This window comes from Drosophila elegans, unplaced genomic scaffold, assembly GCF_018152505.1.
Source record: "Drosophila elegans isolate 14027-0461.03 unplaced genomic scaffold, ASM1815250v1 contig_476, whole genome shotgun sequence".
NCBI classification, from domain to species: Eukaryota; Metazoa; Arthropoda; class Insecta; order Diptera; family Drosophilidae; genus Drosophila; species Drosophila elegans.
Window position 1 is genome coordinate 20934158 of NW_024545863.1, and position 22477 is coordinate 20956634.

At 42.2% G+C, this 22477-nt stretch overlaps 1 protein-coding gene across 1 annotated transcript in view; it reads left to right on the forward strand.

Moving 5' to 3' along the window:
- The first annotated feature begins 5011 nt into the window (after nt 1-5011).
- LOC108147284 (Krueppel-like factor luna) overlaps nt 5012-22477 on the forward strand; it is a 66466-nt gene continuing 49000 nt past the window's right edge. The window contains exon 1 of the mRNA XM_041709409.1: nt 5012-6350. The gene's annotated coding sequence lies outside the window, so the exon portion shown is untranslated. The remainder of the gene's footprint in view (nt 6351-22477) is intronic.

Consider the following 22477-nt stretch of genomic DNA (forward strand, 5'->3'; position numbering starts at 1 on the left):
ACAATTGATAATGCCCCCGCACGAGTTATGATGATGATGATGGTGATGAGAGTTTTGTCTGTCTGGCTGTCAAATGGTGCTTTAATGAGACCCCAAAAGACGTCGGCACTCGGAAAAATGTTTGCCTTTTATTTAAGGAATAAATTTGTATGACTTCTATTACAAGATCATTAAGTTTTGTCCAGAAATTGTAGCCTTAAAAAACCCACATTAATATGGTCTATTTGATTTATTATTGAAAATATGTCTTTAAAAATATCATGCATCTAATTTTCTCTTAAATGTGAAGCACGAAAATAAGTTATTTTATTTATGTTTTTCATCCAGAAAATGTTAATTTGTTTAATACTTTTTCTTTTAAAAGAGAAGAGAACAAAAAAAAGTGAAAAAAACTAACAAAGGAAAACTAAATATTTACTTAACAACTTAAAATATAAGTAATATGATGACCATCTTTGAGAAAATGTCTTTGTTAAATGAAAAACTCCTCATTTTTTCAAGGCAACAAATGTTTGTTAAAAAAATTTATGAGGTAATGGTGTTAAATAATATAATATTAAAAGACACTTTCATTTAGTTAATAACATTTTTGGATAATAAATTATATAATTTAAAAAAAAAAAACACAAAGTAAAATCAAATTTTTTTACGTGTGAGAATTTTATTGTATGTCAGCGCTGGCTTCCAAATGGCAGGGAACTGAATTGCAATCTTGGCCCGGGCCATAGAAAATAAAGCGCATTGAAACAGCAGCCGTAAAGACCGGCTGAAGGCATTTGAGCCAAAACGCCCACGCCAGGCGGGAGAAATTTCACCGCCACCAAGGCAAACACACTCGAAAACCTGCAGCCAAGTGGATGTGGATGTGTCTGTTGTTTTTAATGTGGATGTAGATGTGGATGTGGAGCAAGATCCGCTTGGACTCGGTGGTAACCGAAGCCGCTGCAGGCGGACAAACGAGCGACAGCGGCGGGTGTCGCTTTGGCGGACTGCATTTAAATTAAATTAGAGCTGCCAGCTCTCTAACTGTAACAATGAGTGATGCACGCACTAAAACCTGACGACCAGCTCATCAAGCGGCGCTGTTCGGCCGTAAATCAGCCGAAAGAGAGATGTCTTTGGCAGCAGCGACAATTGTAATTGCAATTGCGATTGCAATTAGCCAGGAACCTGCCGGCCCCATCAATAACAATTGAAATTGCTGGCCGAACAAGATTGGGCCATGACCGAGGAGACCACAGAAAACCAAAGAGGAACCAAAGAACCGCAGCCAAATGGAACGCCCCCGCCAAAGCGATCGCCGTCGTTTATGGCCCGTCCAGGTGTCAAGTAATTCGTCATGGCTGGTGGCAGGTCGATGCTGTCCAGTGCAGCCCAGTGCAGTGCAGGGCAGTCCGGTCCGGTCCACAGATCCGTTTGCATGCAAATTAGAACAAGCTGGAAAAACACACGACCGACGCTGCTGACGCTGACAAACGGATTTGGCATGCACATGCACCTGCAACGCTTTGGTCGGGCTTTTTGGACCTGACCCCTGAGCCGGCTTTCACATCGCCAGCTCTTTCAAGTTCAGAGACAAATGGCTAAGCATTCGATTCGATTTACTTTTAATTTATAATTTGGCAAACCTTTTGAACCGCACTTCGGCTTCCAAATGGAAGCAGCCAGAAGGAGTACGAGCACTGAAACACTCCTCTGGTAACGAAATGAAATTGTCGATGGCCGTCGCCCTGGCAATTTGTGGATGCAATTTCATTTTGTATTCAGTTCCGCATCATTGCCGTGCACCGGGAGAAGTTCGCAACGGCTTCCCATTCATTCAAACTGCACTCAGACAATAAAAAAATGGATTTTTGAAGGCTGCATATAAAAATTGTATCCTTTTAAATATTATTCCAATAAAACTTAAAATGTGATGAACTATTGTGTTCTAAAACATTTATTGTTGTACAAAACAAACAAGAAATAGTTTTTTAAAATTTTCCATCGAGCAATTCATTGTTGGGGTCAGTTCCCCAAGATAACTTTGCTTTTACAAACAACTAAACTAGTTTTTATAAATGCTAGCTAGTACTACTAGTATCTTGATCTAAGCTGCCGTATTTTATTGTTACCAATTAGGAAACAGAATAAAATATATTACAAATATATAGTTATTTTACCATTATTTGTAATTGACTAAATTGCTAGATTGCTTCAAATAAATGTTGTAAACATGCACATAAACATAACACTATTTTAAAATCGTCTGTCACTTTCGAAATCCTTATGGCTAGAATGTTAGTATACAACTTCGCACAGTGCACACGAAACAGTGAGCAATAAAAGTAAAATAGTGCAAATAAAATCAGGTCAAATGGCGCTCACTGGGCCCCATTTTTGGGGCCAGGCAGCCGCACGTAGCCGAGGACCATTTGCTGGCCAAATGCCTGTCGAGAGCAGTCCAAAATGCCCGGTCCCAGCTTCCCATGGATGGGCGCTCCTTTCGCAAGGCCTGACCCTGGCAGCATTTAAATCGCGGCTTAATTGACTTTTGTGCCAACGACACAGCTGCGTATCCCCACAGGCGAGCCAAATGCGAATCCGGCGGGACGCAGTCGGTCCAGTGGAGAGTCAAGTGTGTCGTTGTCAAGGCAACGTGGACAAGACATCAATCATCACTAAATTAAAAATGAGAAACGTTTCAGATGCCATCCAGGGGCCATAGAGGCGGTGAGAGCGAATGGGAGGTGAATGTGGGCATCGGATTTGATCCTATCCCATCCCATTCCATCCGATTCGAGTCGATCCGATCCCATCCGATACGATCCAATGCGAAGCTCATAAATAATGCAATAGCCCAGCAGCGGCAACAGCAACGGCTACAGCAAATGTCACATTAAACAGGCAATATTAAAGCTGAAAAGCAGATGACACCGAAATCATGTTAGGCGGCACTTGAATGAGTATCAAACGGCAGCTGCCATAAACACACAAACACACTGCATAGTCTCAAATCGAGATTCTGTGCCAGGAGGAGCACTTGGCCCGGAGTCGAATGCCTAAGATCCAACCATAATATCCGAGATCCCAGCGCCGACTCCTGGAGACAGTCGTTTTACACTTGTCGCCGGCAGTGACCAAAGTTGGCAATTGCCGCGCCACTTTTATGTGGCCTCCGCCTCTGGGACCAGCGGACCCATCAAATACTCGGCTAGGTGCAAACGCCGCACGTCAATTGCTGCAATAGGCCGCGATTCCGATTTCGAGTGCGATAGTACTGCCATTGCACTGGAAACAAAAACAGAATCATTCACACTGAAGAGTTTATAAAGTTAAACATTTATTATATTTTGAAAGAATGAAAAATTATACGAAATATTCTTAGAATATATTATTAACCTAACTAAAAGCCCACAATAATTATTTAAAAATCATTTTTATGAGAGATAGGATATCCTTAAATCAAAATTAAAGTACTAAAGTTTATATATAAAATTAATTAAAATTAAAAATGTATAAAAAAAGCTTTGAATAGTAGAAAGCATAAGCTACTAAAATTTCCTGTTTAAGCTTTCTGATTTTTATTAATTTCCAGGAAACTTAAATTAAAGAGCTTAATTTCTGTTTACTAAAAATTAATTTTAAAGAAATTTCATAATTTATTTATTGAGCAAAGCTTTTGTTAACTTGACTAAGACTAAGATTATATTTTTTTCCACGTGTAGCACATCCCCAATACCAATCGCAGCTCCAATTCCGTAACCGCACAAACAAGTTGTCATTGTTGCGTTATTTATGACAATGTTTGGGATGTTTCTGTTACCCTTTTGCAGCGCGCGACTCCTGCAACACTTGTTTATGTTAATGCCGTTCGGCGGTCGGGGTCTCACTGCGCGTACCCCCCTTTTCCCAGCCCCCTACCCCTGCCCCTGTCTCCTGCCCCTTTCTCCCACTGCTGCTGACAGCGGCTGGCCATTCAAGTGTCCGTCAATTGGCTTCGTTAATAGAGTTCGAGGCGGCAAGTTCGTGCTGCCGGGAAGCTGACCAAAAGTGGCGGGCGTGTGACAATTAAATTGTCAAAGCCGCAACCTTTGGACGTGTGGCAAGTGTCGCTTGTATGTTGCAACAGCTCGTCCTGCCCCTCTCTCTTTTTGTGTGCCTATGCTTGAGCCCCCTTCAATTATGATTTGTATCGAAATAAATGAAATATAAAAAGTATTCTCCAAAAAGCACTTTTCGCTTCCTTTTCGCCCCGATAAATGAGCTCCGATAGCTTTAATGTCCAGGCGTGGCCGGGCAGAAAAGGTGTATGAGTGTCTGCGCGTTTTGTGGCGGCTTAATGAAATTCATATAATTTTATTCAATTTCTTATCAGTCCGTTTTGGCCCTAAGCAAGTGGCCCGAAAGAGCGGGTCAACTCTCTTAGCCGGATTTCTCTTTGCCAGCAAAGCCGCTGCCGACGGCGCAGTCGACGTCGTTCCAGACGCCCGACTTGGAACCCCTTTTTTATTGGTCAAAAGCTGATCGGCAACTGATATTGCAGCCAACTGGAAATTAACCGCTAAGGCTTCCGCTCTCCACTGGAAGGCGCACGGAGTTGGCCAGCAGAGAGTGGGCTAAGAGAGAGATTCGCGATAAACACGAAGCAACGAACAACGCTGGCAGCGATCGGTGCGCAACAGGTTTTCTTGGCTAAGCGCTTTTAGCGGCTTTTTTTCCAGCCGTTTCAGCCAGAGAGTTCGGGCCGTGTTCCTGTTGTTGTTGTTGTTTTTGCTGCTGTTGTTGTTGGGGTGCTGGACTGTATTACTCGGTCAGTCGGTCTTCGAGAGGTTGTTGCCTGTTTTTGCCGAGAGATTTTAACGTTTTGCAACGCTGCTGCCGCTGCTGATTCTCCTGCTTATGTTGCCGCTGCACCGGCAACTGCATTGTGTTGCTGTTGTCGTTGCTGCTGCTGCTGCGTCGCTGCTGCGACTGCTGCTGCAGTCGGCCTGCGAGCCGATTGCAATTTTCATCCTCTTGCAGTTTATGTGCGACTTTCTTGCGGGACTGTTTGAGCTGGTTGCGACTGCGCGCTAAAAACGTTCGCCAAAAACGTTCGGAATTGCTGACTGTGTGTGTTGATTTTCTCGATTCGCTGGCGAATCGCGTGAGCGTTTTTTTCGTTGTCGCGTGCGCGCGTTTCCAGTGCGTTTTGCGTGCGATTTTCGTCGCTATTCGTGGCCTGGCCAATGAACTGCGCGGATATTGAAATGAAAATGCTTTTTTCGGTTGGGGGGCGAATGAAATCGAAAATCCCGCCTGCAGCTGCCGCTCAAACTTAATCTGTTACTGTGCGGCTACCTACAAAAAATAGTGCTCGTAAAAAGTCTGGCCAACAGTAAAAAGCCATTCAGTGCGGCCATAAAACCAAATCAAAACATATGTGCCCTAAGCCAAGACAAGACTAGCATACATATAAAATAATATTAACAAAAGACCAAACTCGTTTCGATCGGCGACAAAAAACATACGAGCGTCTAAATAAAAAAGGCAAATTAAATTAAATTCATTTTTAATTACTCGCTGGCCAAAAGATCACATAAAGAGCGTGCAATAAAATATTTGTATCAGTAAATTAATTATATTGTATATAGAAAAACATGTTGCAATAAAGCGGTCTTTTAATGACTCACAAATAAAGAAACAGAGGCTCTAACTTGGTCCCCGACTCAGATTCAGCTCAATCTTCGCGTCGAGCTGAAAAACAAAAGACTTAGGCAACGAACTTGCTGCCATTTTGTGGTGTCATTTGTTTGCCGCAGATAACGGCGCTTCGGGCGCCTCCGAATTGCTTGGTGATAGCAGCCGTAACAAACTAATTGACAATTCAAATCCTGCCGGACCGCAACTAAAAAACAGCAAAGTAAAAAAAACAAAAACAAATATAAAAAAAACAAAAAAGAAACAATTGTTAAACAACGTTTCGCCTGCCACTCGGACTGTCGGCTTGTCGGTTTGTGGACCTGGTCGGCAGCCTCACTTCAATCAAATCACTGTGCTACCCCAACGACAATTGCCAAGTGTGCCGCTTAATGTCTTCAAATGCATTTCACCAACACAGCCTGGCCGCTGCTGCTGCACAACAACGAAAAAATAAGCTGAAATAAATTTACATAAATATTTCACTTGCCAGTTTTTGCTGCCAACCACATCCGCGTTTCATAGATTGAGCCTGACCAAGTATCCGAGTATTCGAGTATTAGAGTAGCCTGTGTGTGTCTGTGTGGTATCGCGTGTGTATTTGTTGCCTTACTTCGGCGGAATCGCAAGGAGATTCTGGGGGAGATTCCGAGCACAGAGCTGTCAAAAGCGTATTTGCCCTGCCGCAGGTGAGTTGAAGTGGAAGTGGATGTGGAAGTTGAAGTTGAACCGGAGTCGCAGCGTTTGCCTCGGTTTTACGCGCTTGTAATTGCATTTTATGTGCAACTGCCGCCCATCTAGCGCTAGCGTTTGGCTCCTGGCCAACACAGATTTATCAATTAGCAGAGGCAGCGATTTCAAATACAATTAACTGACAAGTCAGCTGCCGCTTTTGTTGTTTGGCCATAAAACCGTTAGTTAAAACATTTTTAACTACAATTAATTGCTATGGTTTAGAGTGAGAAACACACACACCAGCACACACACTGTGTGTAACTGCGCGAGAGAAAACATCAGCATGGCTTTTAAAATAATTTATCTCTTGTCTTACTTATGCTAAAAACAAAGTCCAGTAACAGCAACCGCAATAACAATAATCAGTGTGAGCCTTAATTACAAGTTCACTTCGGGCAATTTAAATAAAAACACTTCAACACTTTAACAATTGACGCGTCCACATTGTCGGTTGTGGGATTGTTGAGAGTCTTGTGATGCAATTTATTGGAAATGCTATATTTTTTTCTTTCCTCCCGTTCAATTAAGAGGAAATGCAGCTGTAAGCAAACGGAGTTTTTCTGTTTGTTTCATTTTATATAGATAATTACAATTGCATGAGGCATAAGCGTTGCTTTTGGAGAGGAACTGGTGTTGTTGGTCATTGCTGATGTTTGGCAAATAATGGGGCTTTTAATGATTTATCAAACAGAGGTATATGTCTCGCTTTGACTAAACGATGCTTAATGTTAGTAATTACTGGCATTCATTTGACTTTTATGCCACCATAAAAAATGATTTTAAAAACTTTAAGTGCGCTAACGAAGTAAGAAATTTCAACATGTTTTCACTTAAACAGCTTGTCCAATATATTGTTATTCTTTTTTGTTAAAAATTTTTTGATATTACTTAAACAGCTTGTAGCAAAACAAAGGAAGCTTGTAAATACATTATGTTATATTTATTTCCCTCAAAGTAGAGTATTCGTATTTATGCTATCTGAAACCAAACAGATCGCGAATTAAAAAGCCTAATCAGCTTTAAGGAAATCGCAATTCAAGAGCGAAAAAGAGGCAGGAATAATGTTTATAAATAAATATGCAAAGAATTATTTAATTCTCGATTCTCACAATTGCGAAACGCAAGTCACGAGATCCCCAGCCACTGGCTCGTGTGCTTTTAAGGGACGGGGGTAAGGAATTAGCTAAAATTTATGGCCTGCAATGATGACGACAAGAACAACATCAACAACAGCTGCATCTCAAATACAAAAAAGCAATATAAAAGAAAGAAAAACAGCAACGATAACAACAATTGTTTAATTGCCAAGCTCTGACAAAGAAATCGCCAAGTGGCTGAGACAAAACGCGACAAATGAGTGCAAGAAATGCTGGCCAGAGTCGCAGCCTCAGCGATTCTTGGTAGTCTGCGACTGCGAGTTGTTAATTGTGGACTCGGATGAGTCAACAAGAAATTTTCTTAATAGCTGTTGTTACCGTTGCAGCTTTTTCTTCCTTTTTTTAATTAATACTTTTTTCTGCCGCCACTGCTATAATTTATGAACGTTTTTTGCGAGCTAGCAGCTGCTGCTACTGCTGCTGCTGGCTGCAATTAATGTGACTGATTCAAAGCGTTGGTAGCGCGTTGCATTTGATTCGCTTGGCCAGTAATTGTGCTCATTATGCCAGGCCATTGTTGTTGCTGTTGCGGTTTTTTTTTGCCCGACGTACGCGTCATTACACATGTTGTCTAGACCGAATGTCTGTCGGTCTGTTCGTCTGTCTGTCTGTCTGTTTGACTGTCGTTTCGTCAGTGAAGCTGTCAATCTAGTTGGCTACCGATTAGCCACCACTTGCTGCCCTTTGTCCACACGATTGATTGCCATCGATGACGCACTTGGTTGACATTTGATTGCTGCTGCGTTGTGATGTCATCACATTAAATGTCACGCATCCCAGCGAACTGAGTGCTATCGTTCTAGCTTCAGCAAGTTAGTTGCCTAAGTCTTTTGTTTCGCCACTCCCTCGCATTTCTGGCTTACACTGCCATCGATTACCGCAACCCAAAAAGCAACCGTAATGAGGCATGCGCAAATATTTCGCCTATTACTCAACCCCAAAACCAGCCAAGCAAACCAAACAGCACCAACAATGGTCGAAAATCGATGACTATAAGACGTTAGCAGGCGCCAACTTATGCATGCATACGTTTTCAAGTTTCCCCCATGCCAGTCAGTCAGTCAGTCAGTCAGTCTTCTCGATGTGAAGAGTTTTCACTAATTTCAAGCCGCCGCCGAAACAAAATACGCGAAATACGAACAGCAACGGCAGCCTTAGAGTTAGCGTTAGCGGCAACAACATCAACAATGATAGACAGTGCTGCATAAATAAAAGTAAATTTAATGACAAGCAAAATATTTCTTGTCATGCCTATCAGATTACAAGATTTCTATATGAACCCGCTGACGAGTCACCGCCGCATCGCAGCGCCTATACAAATTATATACGTGTTTGTGAGTGTCGTTAGAGCATGATTACTGGCTCTCCAGAAGAGACAAACCGTGCGATTACATGTGGCCTAGTACATGACAAAGCCGTTAGTGTCAATTGAATGCGAATGTTGCAAATGTTTCGGGTACGAGTGCCTGGCAGCGCCAGGTGATGATGCTGTCAAGGAAGGTGTCCCCACTTCCATAAATCGCCACCAAAAACGGCTTTGAAGGAGCCGACCTGGCCAGAGGATGGCCGATATGTAAAACAGTTGGTGGAGGATAAGCCACAGCATTCCCCATCGAAAACTGACCCAGTTTACACTGGCTAACCTTCACAAGTTCAACTTGGACAGTAGGAAGCAGAGCGCTTCCATCCGATATTCCCGTCTATTTCGGTTAATTGTCTTCGAACGGAGACCTCCGCAGGGTGAGAAAATTCAGTTTTGGCCATTACAAGCCCAATTGCCAAACGAAAATCAATTTCACACATTACAACAGAAACAAATCGAATCGGAATGGAATAAAGGCCACGAAAATTCGAACTTCAAACCAGACACAAAGACGCATGAAATTGCTAATTGTACGAATGAAGGGCCCAGCCTATTGCCACAAAAAAATATTTAGAGATATATACTTAGGCGTATAGGCAGAAAAACACTGTGGGCTGCCACAATTAAAATCGTAGCGAATTCCCAGACCACAAAGGAAATTTAATTACGCCGCATGTGGCAGGGCAACCCTTTGAAATCGGTTTGGTCTGTAATCAAGTGAGAAATTTCCAAAAGGCCTAATGAATATTTTATTAATCGAGCAGAAAACTGGGCGTGGTCGTTTTACTTTGGTTAGAGTCTACGGAAAAATCTAATTTACTTAAATCTAAAGCACTAATGATGTCTGCGAAAGAAGGTCATCAGAAATTCAGTATTGGCAAGTGTTTTGTCACTCTGCCCGAACAATGGCGAAAACTGACAGCGCTAATTAATTGCAATTAAAAATGCATTTTTTTTCCGACATCATCTAATTGGCAGCCGCGAACTCGACCAACGAATTCCGATGGCTTCCCAAATCGACTTCTTTCAGCTTTATCAGCGCAAAGCCATCGAGCAGGCGAGCGGCACATTCTATGTTTATTTAAATGGATAATTTGCTTAATTAATTTTCGAGTTGAAACGCTTCGCATTCATCATTTTAATTAACCACATGTTTAGGGTTCGGGCCTCTTCGTTTATAAATAATTTATAAATATTGATTTGACAAAGATGTACGGCAATAAAAATCTGAGAGCTATTAATTAAGAAAAACGCAGTCGACGCCAATGTCCAATATCGAATACTCAATATCGAATGTCCGATGCGAGGAAGCTTGCCTCGACAGCTTTTGGCCAAAATTCCGCAGCAGGCGAAAGCCATTAATATCACCCTAATGGGCTTGCAACTAAAAACGCAATAAAAATAAGAAAAATTATGCAATTATTGCTTTGTTTTTCTGTTTATTAGGTCTTACAAGCGACACCACACAAAAGGCCACAAAAGATCTCGAGTCAAAATTAGTTTTCCTTTTGTTTTTGCCAGTCCATTTCATTTGATTTATTTTCTACTGCATCCATCGCTGCGGCGATTTGCATATTTCTCGTAGGTGGTTCAATGAACTTGCTGTGGGGCCGCGGGGGAGAAGCGTGCCCGGTGGGGGCGTCGTCAGATGAGGTGGCTTCGATGGTGCTGGTGGTGCCGGTGGTGCTGCGACGGCGACACTTCCAGCGCTTTCGGCTTGATTTGGTTCGCCTACGCGTTAATTTGAGAAATTTGCAACCATTTGCATGAAAACAGAAACGAAACGAAACCAAAACAATGCCAAACGCAAACAAAGGCGAAATTGCCAATCAAGCAGAAAATACCCTATTAAATAGACAAATAATATAGGAGTGAAGTATTTTATAATGTGATTATATTTCCAAATTAGCGTTAATAACTTAAAAAAGAACCAAAAAAAATGAGGAAATTGTTTTCCAGCAAAACTTTATATATATTAATTTCTTATTCTCCTTGTACTAGTTTAACATTATTAGGAATGCTATTTATTTAGTATTTGATCTGTTAAATATATTTTTTATGGCACTGGTTTTTGTGAAACTTTTTTATACTCAATCAAAATCAGGTTTAATATCAAAACTTAATAATGTTTTAACGGTTTTTTTATGAAAATACATTTCAGTATTTTTGTAATCATCTTTTAAGGTAGATTGATCTTAAATATTTTCAGCTAATAGCTTTTCGGCTTAATGTTTCTTAAGTATTTTTATTAGGTGCTGTTTTTTAGCCCCGCTTAATGTACTATACACCAACCAAATTTATTTACAAAGCTTTAGAAAAGGTAATTATTTGGGAACATACAAAAGAATAGTAAGAAAATTACTGATTAATCTCACTTTATTTGAATTTCGTAAACATTGCTTTTATTTCTGTTGCATGTTTGTTGCCAGCAGCTTCACAATAAATACCCTCTTTAAAATTCCCACCCCAGGCTATCAATATCCAGGTTAGCAAACGGATTGCACAATCGAGAAGTTGCTGGATGGGACAATAAATAAATAACGCATTTGCCGAGCCATTGATAATGTCAATTTGGGCATTCGGCAGGCAGACAACAATTGCAAACATTTTGCCAGCCCGACAATTTCTATTAAAGCATTTTCCACTCGCCTAACGAGTTGGGACAGTCTGGGGACTTCCCTGGCCTGGCACTGCTGGCTTTAGTTTTAAGGTTTTAATTGCAATTGAGTTTCAACATGAACTGCGTGCATTTGCGCAATGATTTTCCCGATAGTCAGCAACATCCATGGGAAGCTACTGCCAGTAGCAAAAACCAACTGCAACTGCAGCTGGGAGGGTTTCTTGGCTAATTGATAATTTCATTAGTTTATGCACTTGATGCCAACAAACTTTGGCCACTGATTGAGATATTGGCAAACGGGAAATGCTCTGACAGCAATTTGCCTCCGTTTAGCATTGCTCGCTAATGACCGACTGGGTTCTGCCCCGAACCCATTATTAGCCAGACTGAGAGTCAGCTACAGATACAGAGCCAAGTTATATCCATTTATCAGGCAGCAACCTTCGCGGTAACCCCATAAATCCATTATTGCCCGCAATCGCCTCAGTTCTTGTTACGCACTTGCTTGTGTGTAATCTAGAATGCTAATTAAGCTGCCGGCATTTGTTTAGCATACCCATACCTTGTGGCCCGCGTTTGTATTTTGCACGCACTTTACATACGCAGGAGGTTGACTCGGTCTTGCATTAATTAATAAACGTCGTGATGTCGCTTTTGAAGTGTCTGTCATTATGAGATCAATTAATAGGAACAAAATTCTAGATCAAGGCGAAAATCGACAAAAATGTCGCACAAACACACACGAGACAAGCGCGTGCGTGTTGTTAGTTTTTAGTTGTTTGTTGCTTGTTATTGATCGACAGACACACCGTAGATATGGGACCGGGATTTTTGAATCCGATTTCGCGGATCTATCGCCGCAGACAGCACGACGTTAACGAGAATTATTGCATCACCGCAGCAGCCGACAGCTGCAATAACGAAGGCAAATTGAATGGCCACACATCAATCATCCTTCGCAAATACACGCAGCTAACGTTGCTAAGTATTTTAGTAGCAACGTTAACTTTATGCTAGAATGTAAAACCACAAAAATCGCAATTTCAACCGACTTTCACCAAAAAACACATATATCTATATAGATTTTAATTTAAGTACTCTATTAATAATTTTTTATTGATCATGGTTTCTCTTTGGCTTTTTCTTGTTATATTTTCATTCGTCCTAAATATTTTAATGTCTCGGAGCGCTTGTTTTCCATAATTATAATCGGCTCACAAAAGCTTGCCTTTTTTCCCAGTGCACTGGGAATTTATTTTCAATTTAAAATAAACGCATTTTTTCACCGCCTTATGTTGCTGTGGCTGCCGCCGCTGTTGTGGCTGTTATAATTAATGTTGCTGATACGCGAAATGTTGTTGGCCGGGCTGTTTGTTTTTCTGTTTGTGGATATTGCTTTCAATCGATGTTACAAAGTTGCTCGATTTCGGCGTTGGCCGGCACTTGTAGTTGTTGGCGGTTTTATGTTACACACAAATATTTGCTATTCGCTATTCGCTATTCGCTATTAAAAACGGAGCAGCAGCTACACAAATTTGCCTTGCAAATCGAATTTTATATGCTATATGTACTACTACATTTGAACTTGATTTTGACTCGACTGCGGCGGCGGCATGACAAAAGTCACGGGCCATGGCCTGCAGAGCGAGGGGGCGGAGAGAGGGGTCAAGTACAACCCGCTGACCAAATGCAGCTGCGCCTGTGCGTGAGAACTAGCTGGGGAAAACAACAAAAACATCAACAACAACAAAGGCTGCCTTATATATATCAAGATAGGCGATTTTTGCATTAGAGACTTCGCGCTGTGTTTGTGTGTGCGTTTTGTGTACTTGAAAATTGACGCCGCACGGCTAGCACGCATTTGTTTGTTGTTGTCCGGGCCCGGCTGGTTAATAAATTTCGCGATACTTATCAATTAGCATACGAATTACATGCCTTGCAATCATAAATAATGCGTGTTTCAAGCAGGAGGCGAAAATCAACTGGAAAACGCAAAAAGTACCCAGAAAAACCAACAGCAATTGATGCATAAATTTTGATTGCTGTAGCTTTTTTTTTCTATTTTCCTATCAATTTTGGGTGCATTTAAGATTCGTTGTAATTTATAAACATTTCTACACACTTTTGACTCGAAGGTGCGTGTTTGATTTGCCTCCGATTAGGAATGACAAATAAACAACAAATCATGCGGCACGAAACGAATGACTAAGGCAACGAACTTGATGGCATGATCAAGAAGTCCACAATTGGGGGCTGAAACACCCCTCCCCCGCTGCCCCATTGCCGTAGTCTCATTGTTATGCTCGACACTTTTGCGCTATATTTACAAATTGGGCCAATAAAATGAACACCAAGACACCACTGATCCGAGACCAGAAATGTAAGGCCATAAAATCGAGCTGATAGCGAGGGGAACAAAATCAACAGCCCACTGCTGATGAATTTTTATGCATGTTTATATGACGGTCATATAAAAGTCGCGTCTAGAAGTCAATGATTGTTTAATAAAAAAGCGGCTCAATCGTGTTCCCGGTCCTCTTCGGGTTCCAAGGCGGCGGGGGAGTCATTAAAATGCCCAGCAAATAAATCAAAAGCTAGCTCTCCGCCCCACCATTTGAATACGCCTCATCGTTCCAAGCGAACTCCGCCCGCTTCGTTAGCGCATCACCTGCTGGGCCAGGGCAGCCAGAAGATGTCAATAATGCGCTAATCTCCAAAAATACAGAAATAAATTCTGGTGCAGAGAAAAAACGATCGGATTATAAGAAGTATCTATACTCTTTAGTTTTAGGAAAGTTTGACACTCTTACGAAAATATGATGGTGTTAATAAAATAAATAAATTGTATTGCTATGTGTAAATTGTAAACATCCCTTCTTTTAAGGCCATCGTTCAACATAGATCGAAGGAAATATATGATTGCTGTGTTTAGATTCTAAGAATGTGATCATTAACCTCAAATCACAACATATTAAGCCCATTTGCTATATTAATTCCTAAAAGCAGGATACTAAAAAATATCTATCTATTTCTGTCCAAATTGCACAAAGCTGAACTCCAATTAAGTGCCAAAATTTGTCTTGTCATCTTTACCAAGAGTAATATAGAGCATAACGGGGGAAGAACATCTTTTTGTGGTTTACAGACATCTGCACAGGGCCATGGTATAATTCACTCAGCTTGAGTGTAATGAAAATGTTTGCCATGGGATTACGATAGATAGATAGATGAATGGATGGATGGCTGGCGATGGCGATGGCAATGTAGATGGAGATGGAGAGAGCGCTAAGCTGACACGGCACTGGGCACGCGCTAAAACGTTTAGAAACCGAAAACATTGATAAATCGATCGATCGGGTTCAATCAACGCGCCATCTCATTCTTTAAGCCCCTTATGCCACCGCCCTCGATATCTGAGTGCTTATTGAATATTTGTGGGCTGGAGTCATGCCTCATACTCGTACTCGTACTTGCTCGAATCGCGTATCTGCTGCTCCAGATCTGGATCTGAATCCGAATCTGTATCTGGATCTGGCAATCGATTGCCGTGTTGTCAGCCGGGCGACACTCGGCTCCAATGATTTATGCGTATTTAGATACTTTTTGTTGTCGTTGGCAGGCATTTAACGCATGTAAGCGTGTGGGTGCCTTTGGCTGGGGCAACTACGCCTACAAACCGATTTTTGATTTTCGATTTCGATGATATTGGCAGCGCATTTGCATCGGATTTCGTGCGGAAATTCCCACATTTTTGAGCCTGACTCAAAGAAATTCGCTGACTTTTATGAGTTTTTCGCTGTGGCTTTTTGTTTTCAGCTTAAAGCGCTGCTAATTAAAAGTCAATAAAACATAAAATAAAAAAACATGCACCCGAACTCATCCGGAGGCCTTAGAGCCATGACTAAGTGATAGCAACTGCTCCTAATTGGCCACATGCCATGTGCCACTGAATGAGGAGCTGCATCCAGAGTCTTTGGCTCATCCCAGGCCTTCGATTCTCCTGTTTATTTGCCAAATTGGCTAAACTCTACACTGGCAGAAAGGGTGAAGATTGAATTTCAACCGATATTGGCCACAAAAATAATAGAAGCTAAGGATTTTGAGCATTTTCTTCAAGTACCAGCTTATCGCTGCAATGCTGGTCTTGTGGCTTTTATGATTTTTAAAAATTTAAGTCACGCTTTTGGCAATTAAGTGCCCCAACACCGAGCGAGTGCAGGCAGTGTGGCCTCCGCGGACAGGTGCTGCTGCTCCTTTCGGTGGAAGGTGGAAGGTGGTGCAGCCCAGAGGGGTGTTGGCTGCCTTCTTCGCCAGCAGACCCCCGCTGGATCTGTGTTTTCTCACCGCGATACGTCTGGGCGACATGAGTCGCATTTGCAATTATTTTGTGGCTCATTAAAGTTTTAAACACGTCGCTCACGTAGTGACGCGTCTGTCAGACGGCTGCCATGTAGTTTGGAGCACCAGCACAGCACCAGCACCCTCTGCCCGCTCCCACACCCAATGGCGGTGGTTCTCAGCTCCAGCTCCAGCTACTCCAGCCTGCGAAAATGTCATTAAAATCTCTGGGGAGTTTTACGGTTTTGGCTGCTTTGATTTCGCTCTGGCTTTGGCTACTTTTTCTCAACGCTTTTCGCTTGCGAAATCAAATAAAAGATTTCTTTTTTATCGCTCAAGAGCTGTTTGCTGAGCGTTGTTGCTCGTTCGGCTCATGTCTGGTTTTTTTTATTTTATGATTATTATATTTTTTCCCTCTTTTTTCTTTTGTTTTGAAAATTGCCGTCGCCCCAACAAAAGACTTAGGCAACGAACGTGGGGCAATGCGGTGTTTTTCTCATTTGTGTTGCATTTCAGCGCGGGTAATAAATGATTTATTTTGGCTGGTGTTTGCGGGCACTGTCCATTGCAATTAGCTGCAGTTTAATTGAAAGCCGAGCAATCGGCCAATGCCCAAAAATTCTGTGTCCGTTGTTTACTCTTCCCCTATCTTTGCGGCCGATCAGCCAAGGCTGCGGTGTCAGGCTGCATTAATGTGTCGGCCTGGTTGCCTGGTTGCCTGCTTTTCTGGTTCAAGTACGTTTCCTTCGTTGACGTCGGGCAAATTCCATTTCATGGCCATTTGCATGGAAATCGCTTCGTCGTCTTCCGTTGTCAATAACGATTTCCATCATCATCATCATCAGCTGCTGCTGCCGCTGCATCATCCTGCCCCTGGATTGGATTCGGGATCGTGTGTCCACCACTGAAAGTGGAATGCGAACCAGTTTGTGGCAGCTAAGATCGGATCGCACCCCCCACCCCACTCTCTACCTTTGTGGAGTCCCAACTCTGGCGTGCAGTTTTCGCCAACTAATGAAATACATATATGCAAAAAATCAAACTAAAGACTTTGCCCCGTTATCAGCCGCCTGTCTTTCTCGGAGTTTCCCCTTCCCCGCCACTTTCCCCTCACCACATTGCTTTGTTTATTTGCGGGCATCGCATCAACGGAACGGTTTTCGGGGCTTTTGTCCCCAAAAACCTATGCATAATTTATGAGGCACAGCCCGTGGTTGCATCGCTTTATTATGCTAATGTCCCCGGTGGTAATTTGTTCATTCCGTTTCTGGCCAGCTGGGCTTAGTGTCATAATTAAGCGGCTAATTGATTTGTTGCAGGCGTTTGTTATTATTCCGTTTTATGAATTGATCGGTGATTAGTGATTAGCCAAGGCTCGCCAAGGTGCCAACAGCTTCATCAATCAATTAGCCACGCCGAGATGTATTTATCCGATTGCGTGGTCCCAGACTGAGACTGAAACAAAAAAGTGGAAAAAGAAAAACGCCCCGTCCAGACTAAACTGCGAATGCAATCGCAATCGCAATGAATTTGGCAATAGCTATACACCCAAAAGAAACAGCAACGGAAATGCCATAAACCATATAAAAGAGAGCAATGATTAGAGTTCGCAAGCTGCGACTACGACTGCGACAGCGGCTTGAAGTCGCGAAGTCTTGAAGTCTTGACCACGTCGTCGTGTCTGGCCCGACTTGGCTATAAGTTGTGGCACTGAGTTGTTGGTTGTTGGCCAGTGTGTGTGCCCCCGCGAGAGGTCGTCCAGGTAGAGATCCGGCTCGGGATTTGGCCCAGACTCCGAGACTGCGACTGCAACTGCAACGGCGACTGCTAGTTTGCTTGTTACAAATATTTTAAAGCGCTTAATAATATGCAGTTTATTATTGTTATTGGCATCGTAGCGGCACATAAAACATGCAATTGGCATTATTAACGCCATCGGCTGGGGTCGTTTGACTTTTCGAGGGAGTCAGTCCGTTTCGTTTTATTTTTGTTGGGCGTGTGTGGGAATGCTGCAACGCTGATTGATTATGCTCACTGGCGAACTAACGTTTTCATACGTTTTCGAACGTTTTTAAACGTTTTCTAGCCAACCCAACCCAAACTCTGTTCACACCTGGCCAGTGCATTAATAAACATCGAAATTAACCGCACTCTAATTAACAGAAATACATTTGAATATCGATATGGCGGTCTGGGGTCGCATTCGGCACGCAAACGACATTGATTGAATCAAAGGAAACCAGCCGTTGGCTGGCTAATTAAAAGCAAGAGTGTTGCTAATAAATATTTTTATATAATGGCTTAATAAAGTGCGTGATTCGGCCGGGATCTGCTCTAGCGGAACGCGAGTTGAATAATAAAGCTCACGGCTCCCTGGTCTAAACACGATTATGAATGCGAATAGGATTCGAGATTGAGCTTGGGGTGCATTAGTCTAATGAGCGGCCCGAAAAGATTTGCGTGACTTGCCAAAAGTGTTTCTATTTCGCCGAACTGTTGGCTAATTCTTCAACTCCTTGAGCAGTGGGCGTTATGTGTTGCAAAGTCGAGTGCATTTGGTTTCAGCCAACAAGATATAAAAACCAACTGTCAATAAATCATTGAAGTCAATAAAAATACATGTTTTATACTTTTTTTGTTCACTATCATTAAAACTTAAATAATGTTTATTGTAAAATATATAGTTACACCAGTTTACAGTTTAGTTAATTACAAAACGTTTCACCCTAAAAATTAGAGAGTTCAAGCCAATTTAATTCGTTAACTTCTGGACTACGGGAATTTCCTTATTTTGTTAAAACATTTTAAAATGTTTTTTTTTTTATATTTGTGGTTTTCAATCAAGCATTTTAACTAAACTTGTTCTTACTTGTTTAAGCGAAAATCCAGATTAAGCAATTAAAACATTCGGCACAATCAAACCATTCAATGAATTCAAATCTTAAACAACTGATAATCGCAGCCAATTTCAATTTCCACACAAAGCTTCGGCTCTTATCTCGCTGTTCACCTCTTTTCGAGTGCATCTTGTGGTGTGAGAGATGCAATATATTTCTGCACTGCCAGCTGATGACTGATTTCGATTTCCTTATTGCCAAATTGCTGGCTTTCAAGTAAGCCGCCATTGCCGCCGACGCGTCGCTAACTGCGTGCAAATGCGGCGGCAACGCGGCGTATGCGCATTTTTAATTGCCCCAACATGTTGCAGCGAAGATTGGCAGCCTCGCTTGTATGTATTTCTTTTTTGCTATTTTCTATAATTTTTTTTTCTGCTTTTTTGAGGCAATCTACCTCTCTGTCAAATCGCTTGCGGTGCGGCAAATTAAAATTGACATTTGAACAGCTCCAGCTCCGCCGCGTTAATTTCAAATGGCTCACCATTTGTGGCCAGGCCGGGCAGGCGTTTACTTTTTTATTTTCGCGCACTTTATGAATTATCAATATGGAGCCGCCGCCCCGCGGATGGCTCAAAATGTGAACTGTTACTGGTCAGCTGCCGCTTTTGGTCTTTTTCGGCGGCTTTTCACAACGCAGGAAATAGTTTCCATCGCGGCCGCTCCATATAAGGTCTAAGTATTTGCCAAATCACACGCCACACAGTCCCCCAAAGACAATGCCGACGTCCAGTTTTGGTGGAGAGCAATCTTTGGGGTATTCCGTGGCAGGGGAACCAGAGCTCGAGCTGTGGTCACGATTTTAACATTTTTGAGCATGCGCAGTGCGCACCCCAAAATTTTGCAGCTTTTGCCCATTAATTTTCATTGAAAACGTTTTCATATTTTGCCACAGTTTTCTCGTCGTTGCCCAGACTCGATTGCTGTGGTTGTTGTGGCCACATTTTGGTATAGCACAATATTTTCATTGTAGTGTTTTGGCATATATTTATGTGCCGTAAAAAATGCGATCAAGATAGCAGCCAGGACCAGGTCCAACCCATGGCCCAGACTGGCTTTTCCGAGTACTCGACCAAGTACTGCCCACATGTGCACTCTTAAAAAACCAAATTAAGTTAAAAAAAGAAAGCTGCTTGATATATAAGGTTTATTTATAAATACTGATATATATTGACTAGTTCGTGTGCGATGATGTACGATGAATATATATTTGTTTCCCAATTTTCCAATGATGAATCCAAGTTATTTAAATTAAATTAACAAGTCCCGTTGGGAAAACTTCTAATAAGTGAAAGAACTATTTTGTTTTGCTGGACCATTTTGTTAAATTTAATGTTGAATAGATAAATATTTTATTTTTGTTATATCTGAAAATAAAATATTTTCTTGGTTTTCTGGTTGTTTTTTTTTTCAAGTGTAAGCTCTAAGTTCAACTTTGCACTTCAATTGCGGCCCGTAGTTTGGGGGCGCTGGTGCAAATTAATGGATTCATTCAGCATTTTGGCAGCTGCCGGTCCGCGGCGAAGTTCAATGTTTATGTTAACAACTTGGCACCTCGAAGAGGTGCGGGGACTGGCGGAGGAGGGTGTTCCTCTTTTAATTGAATTCCTTGTTTAATTTATCAATTAGAGTGTGGCCTTTGTTAATTAAAGACTGGCTGGCTTAAATGCTGGTCAAATTAGCGGCCAACTAGCATGGCCATTTGGGCCACAGTCAGGAAACAAAGAAACCACAAATTGACCGGGCTGGTATTGTCTGTGTTTTTCGTTTTTCGAGTTTTATTCTCCTATTTTCGGGGTGTGGACCAGGGCGAGTCCCTGGCTCTGCCAAGAAACAAATGCTAATTATATGGCTACCGAGTACGTTTCCCTCCGTACGAAGCTCCTATTGATTCTCGACGCTGGGCAAGGTTATGATTTCGTATTCGCATTCGCGTTTGCATTCGCGTCTCCCTCTGTGCTCCTCCAGCGGTAGCCACGCCCATTTAATTGCCACCTAGCATTTAAGTTAACTAACTGTTCATAAATAGTTATGGCATACACGGTCAGGCGGGCTTTTGAGCTCAAAGCCCGGCTGCGCCCACAAAACGCGGCCAAAGCGCCGCTCAGTACCACAATTCTGCAGTCATTGCAGCGCTTTTTTCTTTAGGTCTTGCCATTGTCAGCGCAACAAATTTATTTTCCCACTCTCTGCTGGAGTTGTAGATTTACGCTGCTACCGCTGCGGCTGCCGCTGCCATTGCCTAAACAAAAATTAGTTAATTTAGCGCATTTGCTGGATTTTAGCACTGCTGCTGCCAATTTGATTTGCAGGTCAATTGCTGATTGCTTTATTAACCGTTATTTCGCAGTGCGAGCAATGTCCTTGGTACACAAGAAAATGGCTTCCGCAGTGCATGAACTAAAAAATTATTAATGGTTTCTAGAGTAAATATTGGGATTGTTTGCAATGAGTTTCAATATCTTTGGGTGCAGAAAAAATGGAGCACTTTATAAAATCCATTAGTTTATATCGACATTTATTTAGCTTGAGGATAGGGCACAAATTGGCCATTTACAAAACAAATGTTAGCTGAAGGAGTGTATACTGAAGCCCAAACTTGGGTTTATCTTAACGAAAACTATATTTCTGTTAAAAGCCTTAAAATTTATAGGTGTTGTAAATACCAACCAACTCCCCATTTCGTCATTGACTTAAGATGATGTACCGTTTTGGTTCCCATTGTCGTCTAAGTTTTCACCTTAATTGAATTATGCGTCTGGGCTTTTAAATTAGTCCAGCAAGAGGCTTCCCACCTTCATAAATTTCCCTTATGCAAAGCGGAGCATATGCAGCCAGATTTTTGGCTCCCAGGCATAAATCACTCGGCTCAAAGGAGACCCCACACACAATTGAACTCGAGGGGCGGCATTTCTATTCATGCGTGGATTGTTCAGATCTGCCCCAACATTTGGAGGTGTCGTTTATGCAAATACGCCACGTCAAATCCCGCAAAAAACTAAGACCCAACACGCCCAAAATGTCGCAGTGGATGTCAGAGGGCGTATAAAGTGGGGTCTAATTGCCAGAGATCGTATGGGATATGTTCCATTGTGAGGCTGAAATCGGGCTAAATGCAGGCTCGAGAATGACTGAGTGTGTTCGAGTGGCGCATTTGCATAAATTAAGCCACTTGAAGCCGATACTGATGTGGATATCGATGCCGTGTGTCAATCAGCGGCGCATGCAAATCAATCAGCCGATGGACAAGTTATTCGTCATACACCTGACAGTTGGCCACAATTTATGAGCCAGCAGCAGGCCACTTAACAAGCGAAAAGCACAACACGATAACAATGGCCACAATAAACAAGAAATAAATGACCACAAAAAGAGCTTGGGCCGAGTTTGCATTGCTTTCGATGCGTCGTTAGGAGATGCGTTAATCACATTTATTTATATCTATTTATGGTCACTGAGTGCCCGGCCCTCCCAGCAGAAAACAGCGTCAACAAAAAGTGAATGGTTTTTATGCTGAGCCATACATCAGCTGCTCCGACGACTGGTACCATCCCATACAATTATGACTTTACACTTTGTGCCACCTTTTGGGTGGTTTACGATCCGGCGGTCAGCGTTTTATGGCCCATCGTTTAGGCCCGGCTAATGGCTGTTAGCTTTGAAAAACTGTTGACACTTCACTGGTTACCGACGACCCTCTTCCATAAGC